Source organism: Narcine bancroftii, chromosome 2, assembly GCF_036971445.1.
Source record: "Narcine bancroftii isolate sNarBan1 chromosome 2, sNarBan1.hap1, whole genome shotgun sequence".
NCBI lineage: Eukaryota > Metazoa > Chordata > Chondrichthyes > Torpediniformes > Narcinidae > Narcine > Narcine bancroftii.
This window is the reverse complement of record NC_091470.1, coordinates 61,734,763-61,747,842: the sequence shown is the minus strand read 5'-3', so window position 1 is coordinate 61,747,842 and position 13,080 is coordinate 61,734,763. Positions and strand designations below refer to the sequence as shown.

Sequence of the window (13,080 nt, the reverse complement as noted above, 5' to 3'; positions counted from 1 at the left end):
CTATCCCGGGGAAGGCTCGAGGTGAGTACGAAAGTGTTCAGTGTCCTGGTTAAGAGTGGCCTAACTGAGACACCGAACAGCTGATTTACTGGGACGCATGTCAAAAGGGTTACACAAAGTCTGGATGTGTTCCACATTTGCTCCCAGCTTTAAACCAGAAAGGCCTGGTAATGGGAACAACTGCTCCATTTATTTCAAAAGTCCTTTGGAAAAAGGTAATTAACTGATTTATTAAACAGATTGAAATAAAATAAGTTGTTAGAATTTTGATGTGTTTTAATTAATATATTTGCTTCAAAATAATTTTAGATCTTTTTGAATAGCTCTAAAATGCCTCTAGATATTAAAAAAAACTGACAGTTAGGGAGCTAGCTAAGATTGGAAGTGCATTAAGGCAGAAGTTCTCAGGGTATTCTCGCTGGAGCCTGCTCCACCTCACCAGCTGCCTGCCTTTAGAAAGCTTAGGACGTCAGCCATAAACGTACATGCAGCCAGGTCAGGATAACAGGTGGTTATTTTAGGCCATAGGCCATGTCCCAGATGATCTAGTCCAACACATGTCTAAGTCACTACAGGATTACACTCAACTTGTACACAAAGGAGCTTCTCTTTCATACAATCCTGACATTCAGGATCTAATCCAGTTACCATAGTTTAAACTCTCCATTCAATTGTGCGGCTACATTTGGAGGAATTAGTTTTCCTCCTTCAATTCCATCTTCCTCCAGGAGAGAGTGGGGATTGAGTAATCATTTTCACCTGAACTTTAACCAATTATTTTGCCCATGGCTTAAACATTTTCATTTACCTTAATCAACAAACCAAATATTTTCACCATACCTGGATGCAAATTACTTACGCTCTGAAAATATCTTCCAAGCATCCATGAAAGTAAATCAAATTTCACTTTTGCATCATGGGTGTCGTCAACTAGATGGTTTATTTCAACTTGCAATCCCCCATTTCCCCCATCTCCTGCACTTCTCAATATCTTTCTTTTTTCTTTTTTTTTCTTTGGCTTGGCTTCGCGGACGAAGATTTATGGAGGGGGTAAAAAGTCCACGTCAGCTGCAGGCTCGTTTGTGGCTGACAAGTCCGATGCGGGACAGGCAGACACGATTGCAGCGGTTGCAAGGGAAAATTGGTTGGTTGGGGTTGGGTGTTGGGTTTTTCCTCCTTTGCCTTTTGTCAGTGAGGTGGGCTCTGCGGTCTTCTTCAAAGGAGGTTGCTGCCCGCCAAACTGTGAGGCGCCAAGATGCACGGTTTGAGGCGTTATCAGCCCACTGGCGGTGGTCAATGTGGCAGGCACCAAGAGATTTCTTTAGGCAGTCCTTGTACCTTTTCTTTGGTGCACCTCTGTCACGGTGGCCAGTGGAGAGCTCGCCATATAACACGATCTTGGGAAGGCGATGGTCCTCCATTCTGGAGACGTGACCCATCCAGCGCAGCTGGATCTTCAGCAGCGTGGACTCAATATTTTGCATTGAAATATATACAAAGGAAAATAGTATAAAGGTTCTTTACATTTTTAGTGTCATTCACTGTAGACATTTTTAGTGTCAGTCTGTACATTCATGTTCTGTTCGTAGTGTTAGCACTTCCCTTTCATAAATAGGACCATTATCAACCATGGGGGTGATATAGCTTTCAGATGTTTGAGGGGCTTCCCTCAAACTTGACCCTTGATGTCTAAGACTCTGCACTGTGGTCCTTCCCCACAGAGCCTTTGCATTGGCTGCACCAAGCTTCAGTGCATCCCTCAGCACATATGCCTCCAGTCAAGAATGTGCCAATCAGCTGCATTCTTTCACTGACATCTCACTGTAATGGAAGATCACCTAGATCCAGGCAGACCCAAGAGAGTCTTTCATGGAGTTGAGGATCTTTCAGCAGAGTTGTTGAGTCTTCACTATCCATGCAAATTACAACAGAGGCAAACAAATAGGTTCCTATTGTCTAAGTATCCATTTTGCACTATGGTGGTCAAATTCTACCCCTTTGAGCTTTTCCAGGGATTCCAAGAATCTTTTGCAGGAAATACAAATCAAGTTGAACGACATAAAACCTTTGAGCTCAGTCTGGCCATGAGGGATACTGGATTACTGTTAGAATTGGATCACTTTATCCTTTTCATTAAAAGAAAGCATCCAACAATAGAGATGTCGCCTCTTGCATTGAATAACTTGCACTGTTTTCTTGTACAATACAAATAATCATCATCCTTGCTTAAAAACTGTGTTACTACACTGACATTCCCTGATGTACATTATGTATTCCATTTTTCTTTCAAAAATTGAATCCCCAGTTATGCGTCAACAGCCTACATTTATTTTTTACAAAAGCGACATCTCAGTTGAATGTTATCTGATCAGATTTTCTTTTCATCTTTTCAACAACTTTCCTCCTAGATATTCATGTGCAAACCTCATTTTTCATCTGGAAATATCATTCTCTAGTTTCTGCTGACTGGCAGATCAGACTTTTTTGTTTAAAAAACATTCGAAAAGCTTACTCATACCTATTGACTAACATAACGCACCTGGACTTCATGTTTTTTCTTGCTCAAGATATCAAGTTCCCACTCATTTGCTGATTGATAGCTCAACTTCCTCTGAACTTTTATTGTCACTGACAGGCACACACTCATCCACCACAATCCAGGAAAATGTGTGCTGTGCCAACTACAGTTTAATTAGAAAATATTTATAAAACACACATTTACAACATTGTCACGAGGGGAAATAATACGGACACCTCTGCCAGTTTTTTTTTAATATTTTACAATGCAAGCAAAACAAGATAATTTTAATTTTACACAAACACATTTAAATCGTAACCTCTGTATATTATAAAAATCCTTTTAACAGATCTCTTATAACTAGATAATGCCAAAATCACAGTGAGGTTGTCACTAGTTACCATTACAATTGGCACAAGTCCTATGGCATTTACATTTTCTCCTCAAAAAATTGAAATTGAAGAGCAACTGTATAAAACAACTGTTTCAAGCAAATAATAGACAATAGACAATAGGAGATGGAGTAGGCCATTTGGCCCGTCAGGCCAGCACCGCCATTTTAGATCATGGCTGATCATTACCATCAGTACCCCTTTCCAGCCTTATCCCCATAACCCTTAAATCCGTTACCCACAAGAGTCTTGTGGTTGTTGTATTCAGTTAATGAAGATTATGCAGGTGTTATCAAGTGGTTAGTTTTCTGATTTTAATTTTTCTAAATATTAACTTCTCTAAATCATTACTAGGAATAAAAATTATTCAGATTTACAATGTGTAGAACGTGTCAAAAGAATCAAAGGATTGTTGATCCAAACCAAGGCTTTTATTAACTAGAAGACTGGAGCGTATCACATGTAGATCGACCAGTCCAGAATGATCTGGTCTGGCTAGGAGTAATCCTTTAAGACCTGCCAGTAGATGTGGCTACACTCTCAGCCAATCACAGTCATCCTCCTCTACAATCTATACATATACACATTGGTGATAGAATCTGTACTATTACACAATGCTCAATAATTTAAAGGATGGCTTCCAAATTAATATCTGGTTGAAGAAGAAAATTTGGATAAATTCTACTGAATCTTATAAGGATAATTTTGGCAGGGACTTCAATGATCAAAGCTCAGAACCAGTTAACATTTGAAATGGGTTGCAGCAATAAAATTGGATATCAATGGGGACTGTTGCTTGTAAGCCAGCAGTTTCCATGCAGAGTATACAAATGTGAAAGCAATACAAATTAATTCACTTTTCCCAAGTGCCTGACACTGATAATGCAGCAGGTCTTGAATTTCAAGTGAGCAAAGGGAAGCTAGAGAGATTCAGCAGGGACAGGCAGCTGGTTGCATAGAAATAGTGAGTCAATATTAGGACACTTTTCCCCCCTTTTTACACTTGCGTCCCTGTAAATCGGCCATTCAGTGTTCTGGTTAGGCATAGCATTTTAGCTGTTCACACTTTGCCACTCCTAACCGGGACACACCATGCTTTCATACTTACGATGAGCCATCCTCGGGGATAGGAGTGTTCTACCTTCCACTGGTGACGTCATGTCGCATTGAGAGATTGTGGACCTGCCCCAAGTCCTAATAATGTATTACGATTTTACATTTGAACAAAATTAATCATACCTAAGTATAATTAAGCTGTATGTACACAAAGTATGAGCCCTTCAGCCCCTATTGTGCTGAACTATGCAAACCTTTGAGGGACCGTGGGAAAGTGCTAGCAAAAAATAGCAATAGCGGCCAATTTTTAAATAGCGTGGGTAAGTTTATAAATACCTAGGGGGAAAAAGCGATGGCGGACCTGCCCTCCCAGAATGACGTGCTCCAGAGAAAGGGCTTTATGCATGGCTGCATGCACAGAGCACTCATGGAGGCATTTTTCTGCTGCACAGCATTCTGAGAAGACAGGTCCGCCATCGCTCCCCCCCCACCCCCGTCTTTATAAATTGTGCGCTATAGTGCTACCAACTTCCCCATGCAGTTTAAAAATTGTCCACTATTGCTATTTATTTCCTCTCTCTCCCCCCACTGCTGTGACTTTCCCACTGCAAAGTTTATACCATCATTGTAATCTTTCCTTCCTTCACATTCCTGCACTCACGCAAAAACTTGGTTCATTTCTGTCCTAGAATGCATTTGCCCATTCTATGCTCGCCTGATAGCAATTCTGTCATTTGCACATGCCAGGGATTGTACCAGGGGTCGAGGCCGTCAATCCCTGGTGTGAGATGACTTCATTTCATGCCACTGTTCAGACACCTTTGCTTTCTCACTTAACCCTTTTTCAGCCAATTGCTTATCAATTCCTGGGACCATATGCAAGTGTGAAAGGGCTACAGATTTACAAATGAAAAACATCATCATCTCCTCTCAAAAGTTGCAAATAGCATTGCCAGTGGGATCTGTGATTTGGATGGTCAATTTTAGAATGAACATTTCTGTGTGAAGGGCTGGACAAAGTGATGACTCTGTTGCCTTACAGTAGACAAAAGTTAAAGAATTTCATGTATGGTATGTTACATTCTAAATGTAGTATTATGTGACAATAATGGAACCTTTTCCTTTAATCTTGAGTTATCTTTCTCATTTCACTGCAAACTGTTTCATGATCATTCAGTTTTCCCTCATTCTGGGAGGGCGCCATATTAGCATTGTAATAGTCCCATTGCCTTCAAAAGTTTAAATTCTTCTGACCTGTTGAATCGGGGTCAGATTGCATCCTCAAAAATACACTGCAGAATTGTGCAATGTGTCCTCATTAGATGTGACTGTCAAAGGCCTAATAGCTTGTCACCTAATCTCAGTAAAGAGAGGGTACAAGAATTCATCATCCAAAAAAATGTAAGATTTCCTGAAGTCAAACTTCAAACAATTTTCACAAGGATCACACTCAAACTCCTCTAATTCAACTATCAAGTCAATCAAATTGGTTGTAAAGACTTGAAAAACCATACTAGTGTGACTTGTTTCTCTAAAATGCTGTCTTAGCCATTTTCCTTCTGATTTAACAGCACCCATGATATTGTGTTTTCCATTTGGTCTAATCTTGCATTTACAAATCTTCTCTTGGATCAATAACTAATAACTTTTAACCAAGAAAGGTTAAACAATGGTCCCATGGTGTGGTGATACAACTACCTGTCTACCTTTTACCTGCAGGAAGACCACCTAGGAGGCTGACTCCACCTGGCTAGCTGTCAATCAACCGACCTGGATAGAGACCTTGAGCCGACCCCTCCCAGGCCAGTCACACGTGCAACCATTGAGACTGAACCTGGTGCACAAGACTGTGGGTGGATTAAAGCCCGTAGTACAGTCTTTTCTGCATTTTGTGTCTACTTGCTGCACCACAGTGTGCCACACATCGGAATGTTTGGACCACAAAATCTAACCAAACCAACTCATGAAATAATTTTCTTTTGGTTAAGAACCATTTTTGGCATTTAAAAAAAAATGGTAATTAGCCAGGCTGTAGATTTGTATTGCCACTTCCATGAGAACAGATCAATAAAACATGTTCAAAACTAGTTAGCATTCCATCAGATCAACAGTGTTCCAACAAGGTTCTCCACCCACAATTCACTCCAACAGCATAAAGCATCCTAAATCTTGGCTGTAGAATTGTGCAGAAGTCTACAGTCTTTCCAGAAGGTTGGAAACCAGGAGAAGGAGTGAAGAATGTTCCAAATTGTTGAACTTCAGGTGTCATTTTTTTCCCCACTTTAAACATAATTAAAATTATTTAAATGATTTCCATCAGATTTATTATTTTAATGTTTCTGAATCTCAAAAAAATTTAAATTTAATAATCCCTTTTTCTAAATATGTGGCAAAACTGTGGGTAGGACTTTGCTAGCAGTCCAGCCCATCAGTGATGTTGGTAGTGGAGCTTCCTCAATGGCTTACCCAGGGCTTCTTCGTTCATGCCCCACTGCTGAAATGAACAAGGAAGAAATGTCTGTGTCCCCAGATCCAAGTTTATCAAATTTATTTTAGCAAAAAGCAAGGTGAACTTGACCATTTCAGCTAGTTAACAATTTTTAAATGTAATTTATCTAGTTTTTATTGAAGCTCTGATCTGTAGTTATACCACTGTCAGAAAAAAAAACTTCATCTTACAATCACAGCCATTTTCAAATGCCTGACCTGCTTCCCTCACACAAACCTGTGTTAGATTGATAACAATATTTCCATATTGCCAGCGCCAGTCAATACACTATAAGCAATGAACCTGGTTTGCCCTTGGCCCTGCACCAGACTGCACACTGCATACATCTCACCGCAAGAACTGATTAGATCCACAAGAGATTTGGGAGGTTGATGAAGTGTCAGAATAGGAAAACACAAGTGACAAATATTGAACCTTCTGCTGGCCCTATAAACAAACATTGTACACATTATCATACCATAGATGTCAACCAGTGATTAAAGTGATGGCATGTTTCAAGAAGCAGCCCCAGAATTGATGCTTCTATTAATGGATGACTCTCAGATACAATAAGCAACCAAAAATAATAACAGCACCTGGGAGGCTAGATCAATTGGTTCTGAAAACAGATGAAGACAATGCAGGCTCACGCTGCCCATAGTAAAAACATAATGCTGGAGAATCTCACCCGGTCACACTGCATACCTGATGTAGACAAGTGACATTTCAGGCCTGAGCTTTTCTTCATAGTATGATCAATATGTTGGCAGGTGCCTGAATAAAATGGCAGGGGTGGGGGAGGGAGGATCACAGGTCCACAGCCACAGGGTTATAGATGGATACAGGAGGGAGAAGACAAGACTGAGGGCATTGGGAGTAACTGAATGGGGAAGAATGGGGGGGGGGGGGTTGGGGAAGCTAGAAAGGGAACAGTGAGGCCTATAGAGGTGGCAGGCAGGGGAGGTCAAAGAGTTGGGCGGGGTGGAAACAGGAAGAAATGAGAGGGTCCAAGAGCTGAGTTTTTCCAATATTGTGTTTTTACTGCAATCACAACTTCTACAGACTTTCCTGTTTCTACTCACTTGTGGCCCATTGCTTCCAATATCAGTGTCACAAGGAAAGGGAGATGTACAAGGTAGTTTTGCAAATCCTCAATACTTCACAACCTCCTCAGTGCTCCACAACCTCCTCAGTGCTCCACAACCTCCTCAGTGCTCCACAACCTCCTCAGTGCTCCACAACCTCCTCAGTGCTCCACAACCTCCTCAGTGCTCCACAACCTCCTCAGTGCTCCACAACCTCCTCAGTGCTCCACAACCTCCTCAGTGCTCCACAACCTCCTCAGTGCTCCACAACCTCCTCAGTGCTCCACAACCTCCTCAGTGCTCCACAACCTCCTCAGTGCTCCACAACCTCCTCAGTGCTCCACAACCTCCTCAGTGCTCCACAACCTCCTCAGTGCTCCACAACCTCCTCAGTGCTCCACAACCTCCTCAGTGCTCCACAACCTCCTCAGTGCTCCACAACCTCCTCAGTGCTCCACAACCTCCTCAGTGCTCCACAACCTCCTCAGTGCTCCACAACCTCCTCAGTGCTCCACAACCTCCTCAGTGCTCCACAACCTCCTCAGTGCTCCACAACCTCCTCAGTGCTCCACAACCTCCTCAGTGCTCCACAACCTCCTCAGTGCTCCACAACCTCCTCAGTGCTCCACAACCTCCTCAGTGCTCCACAACCTCCTCAGTGCTCCACAACCTCCTCAGTGCTCCACAACCTCCTCAGTGCTCCCTGTCCCACTCATTCCCAGCATTAGTGGATTCACCTGCCTTTATATTTCCAACTATTCAATCAGGACAGCCGCATCTCATTGAGTGATAATTGTTTGGAATTATTTGGGACATCTTTAGTTAATTCAAATGACAAGAACCAGACTTCAAAATCTGTCAACTTTTACTGATATCTTAAGGCCCTTGAAACCAATCATTGGAATATATTGTAGCTTTCAAGATGGAAAGAGGGAACACATCTTTTGCACTGACGCATAATGAAAGACTAATTCCTGCCATTTAAAACAGTCCACCACATATGTGTTTGTTACTTAATATTCTGGCTGCTTGTATATCCAGGAAGCCATTCAAAAGTAGTGTGAATATATACAGTATGTTGTCTGGTACTTTGTGCTCAGACCCCCCTTGGACCAACCACTGGTATTTGGTGGGGTTCTATTGGTTGAGTTGTGCTCCTGTTGTAAATATGTAATTCTGCAAAAGTTATCGGTCTACCCTCAAAATGTTAAAGTGGGTGATAAAAGCCCAAGGATGCTGCGGTTATTCTTTTATTGCTGCTTTTTTAAAATAATGCTGTTGAGTGTCAGGAGAGAAGAAATAGTTTCTTTTGGCCCACAAGCCCATGCCACCCATATGACCTACACTCCAGTACGTTTTGAAGGGTGGGAGCACCCAGAGGAAACATATGTAGACACGGGGAGAATGTACTAACTCCTTACAGACAGCACCGGATTTGAACCCAAGACAGTGCACTGTAACAGTGTCCTGCTAACCTCTATGCTAACTGTGTCACCCTATTTACACTTGTAAATAAATTCCAATATATTGATTCTCATGCTATCCACCAGTGAAATAAAGTCAAAACATTGGGACAATATCGTCAACGAGAAAGCATGTTTAGAATGGATGGATGACTAATATTATATGAATGAAAACCATTTGTGATAAATATCTACCGTATTTTCAGTTAACCAGTCACAAAATAAATCATGGTTCAATTCTTTCTTCTACATAGGAAGCATTCGGGCAGCCAGAAGCAAGCTGCTGGAGGAACTCAGTGGTCCTTGGTCATGCCAGTCTGCATGAGCCAAGTCAAGTTTATTGTCATCTGAATGTACAAGTACAACCCAACAAAAGTGTTCTCTGATCCTCGGTGCAAAAAAAAGCAGACATACAGCCAGACAAAGCATACAGACAAACCATACACATGCAGGACAAAAATTTAATCTGTACAAATAAATAAATATTATTTCATGAATATGAGAGTCTCAGATAGTTAGTGTGGCACTGGTCCATGAACACCCTGGGCGAAGACTGATGGTCTTTTAGCAGAGACTATCCCTTTTCCTCCTCCACCCCCTCCTCTCCAGTAACTTGTCATTCTACGTAAGTCCTCTCCTTGTTTTCCAAAGGAAAATGGACGAATGTCTTGGAGCAACAGAAGCATAAAGAAGCCTTTTCAACAGGAAATGTGTTAGATGTTCAATTCTGAAATATACTGAGCCTTTGCGCAATCAAAGCACCAGCCACAGAAATTTATTGACCCACGATTCCTCAAAATCAAGCTAAGGGTCCCTCAAGCAATAAAACATGAAACCAAGGTCTTCAGCCCATCTCACCGGCCTGTTTCCCATGCTGAATGTTTATTGAGCTGTGCAAGTTAAGAGATGCAATGGATGGAGTGTTGAGCTCTAACATAGTGGTGCTGATGTTAATTCATGTTCAAAGTTCAGATTTATTGTCAGAATACATGACATCACATACAGAGCGAGTCAGGCACATTTCTAATTATCCATGACTGTAAACTGCCCTCATGAAAGAAATGTAAACAAACTGTGCAAATACAGAAAAATAAATTTTCAGTAATAACTAATGATTAAAAATAAGAATCCTTAATTAAGTCTGTTTTTTAGGAGTCTGAGGGGTAGCAGCAGTCTGTGAACCTGGAGATACAAGCTCTGTGCCAATAGTATCTCTTTCCTGATGGCAGCAGGAAGAACAGAGCATGTCCTGGACGGTGTTGATCCTTAATGGTTGCTGCTGCTCTCTGATAGCATTGCACTTCGATTGACAGCACAATTTATTTTTCTATGCAATTTCTTTAGCATTACCTGTTTCTGCAATAATGCTATCATGTATTTGCTATTAGATGTGACTATTGCCAGAATTGTGTGCACTTGGACCATTCTCGAACTAAAATGGGATATTCAGTGTGTAAATGTATGGCCTATGTAGAACAAAATGTTTCATTGGTGATGCAACTCAGTCCTGTGAAAATGTAATAAAAAAAAATGTTATTGAACTGCGAAGCTTGTTAAATAACTTAGAGGTGCAAGATTCAAATAACAAAAGAGACTTTACCTACTGATGCCTTCCACCATCACAGAAAAACTGTTCTCACACACATACGCATACACCCCATAATGGAGCACTACAATTACTAAAGTGAGAAGGGTGTATTCTTACACGGTTAAAAAATAGTTCACATTATCCTGACTATATAACAAGAACCATCTTTCTTTCAAATCAGTAGAAGCATCTTTAATACCTGATCTCTGTTCTAATCTTTCGTGAATGCACTGACCTTGTATCATGGAAATGCAGCTCCTTCAGAGTTAGAATTGCTTGCAAGATAAATGCAGTCCCTGTTTTAATTACTAGTAAATGAAATGACTTCTAAATCCCATACTTAATGAATAAAGTGTCTTCATTTACTCCATCCAGACAATTACTTACCAAAGGTTTAATTATTTTGCCAATGTCATAAAGTATAGCCTTATCTATTATCTCACCTGAATCAATTACCAAAGAAGTCTATTTTGTTCAAATGCAGATGTGAAACCATTATGATGACTTTCTCAATCAGTTTAACAGCAGAGATTAAATAAAGCACATTCACCTTGAAATATAGCATCAAGGTTGTTACCTACATCTTCATTAGATTTTATTTTTAAATTTAGGCATTTTAGCCCTGTACCAGTTTCTTTTGGCCCACAAGCCCATGCCACCCAATTGACCTATACTCCAGTACATTTTGAAGGGTGGGAGCACCCAGAGGAAACATATGTAGACACGGGGAGAATGTACTAACTCCTTACAGACAGCACTGGATTTGAACCCAAGACAGTGGCACTGTAACAGTGTCCTGCTAACCTCTATGCTAACTGTGTCACCCTATTTACACTTGTAAATAAATTCCAATATATTGATTCTCATGCTATCCACCAGTGAAATAAAGTCAAAACATTGGGACAATATCGTCAACGAGAAAGCATGTTTAGAATGGATGGATGGCTAATATTATATGAATGAAAACCATTTGTGAGAAAATGGCCAATTCAGAACATCTTTCTTTTTATTAAACTTATTATAAGTAAGCAATACATGAGGAGAATAGAATTGAATAGTAATAACAGAAACATCAAATGCAACACTTAATACAATGTATAACATTATAACATATTGAATAATATTATCCCTTTCTCCTCAATTTGGAATCTTCAAAAATGAGAAAAAAATTGTTAAAACTCCATCTAACCTACCAAAATAAAGAAAAAACAGCAATAGAAAAGGCTGGGTAGCCTAAACTGAGAATTCACTACAAACTATTTATCTGGTCTATGCCAATAAAAAAAACAACAGAAATCCAAAATAGTCAGGAAGGTAAAATCAAAATACAAATTAACTCGTATGAAAATAGTTTATAAAAGGACACCAAGTCTCTTCAAACTTAAGAAGTACCAAAAGCGAAACTTCTAATTTTTTCTGAACTTAAACATGATATAACTTGAGAGAGCCATTGTATCAAAGTAGGTGAATAAGGATCTTTCCATGTAAATAAAATGGCTCTTCTGGCTAACAGTGCAGTAAAGGCGACCGTCAATGTGCAGAAGTGGGAACTTGACACACCTCTGGAACTATAATTCCAAAAATAGCAGTGAATGGATTAGGTTGCAATCTAATTCCCAGTACAATTGACAAAGTCTAGAAAATATCTGTCCAATACTTCTCCATACAGAGCAAAACTAAAACATTTGCGTTAGTGTGGCCACTTGTGATTTACATCTATCATACATCGGGCTAATATTAGGAAAGAAAACGGGCCAATTTATCTTTGGATATATGAACCTGATGTACCATTTTAAACTGAATCAATGTGTTTTGAGCACATAATGAAGAGGTATTAACCATTCCAAGAGTTTTTTTTTCCCCAAAGTTCCTCTGGGAGAAGTGACTGAAGTTTCAATTCCCACGGCCCTTTAATTTTAACATTATAGATCGATTGCAATTTTAATAAATTATTGTAAATATTACCTATTAAACCCTTATGGGAAGGATTCAAATGATATGCTAAAGGAAAGTTAACATAACATAACATAACATAACAATTACAGCACGGAAACAGGCCATTAGGCCCTTCTAGTCCGCACCGAACCAAACACCCCTTTCTAGTCCCACCTCCCTGCACAATGCTCATAACCCTCCATCTTCTTCTCATCCATATACCTGTCCAACCTTTTCTTAAATAATACAATTGACTTTGCCGCCACTATTTCTCCCGGAAGATCATTCCACACGGCTACCACTATCTGAGTAAAGAAGTTCCCCCTCATGTTACCTCTAAACCTCTGCCCCTTAATTCTTAACTCATGTCCTCTTGTTTTAATCTTTCCTCCTCTTAACGGAAATAGTCTATCCACATCCATTCTGTCTATCCCTTTCATAATCTTAAATACTTCTATCAAATCCCCTCTCAACCTTCTACGCTCCAAAGAATAAAGACCTAATCTGTCCAATCTCTCCCTATACTCTAGATGCTTAAACCCAGGTTACATTCTG

General features: G+C 40.2%; 1 long non-coding RNA gene across 1 annotated transcript in view; it reads right to left on the bottom strand.

The window, feature by feature from the left end:
* Positions 1–13,080, bottom strand: part of LOC138752358 (uncharacterized) — a 54,821-nt gene that overhangs the window by 5,641 nt on the left and 36,100 nt on the right. The window lies entirely within an intron of this gene.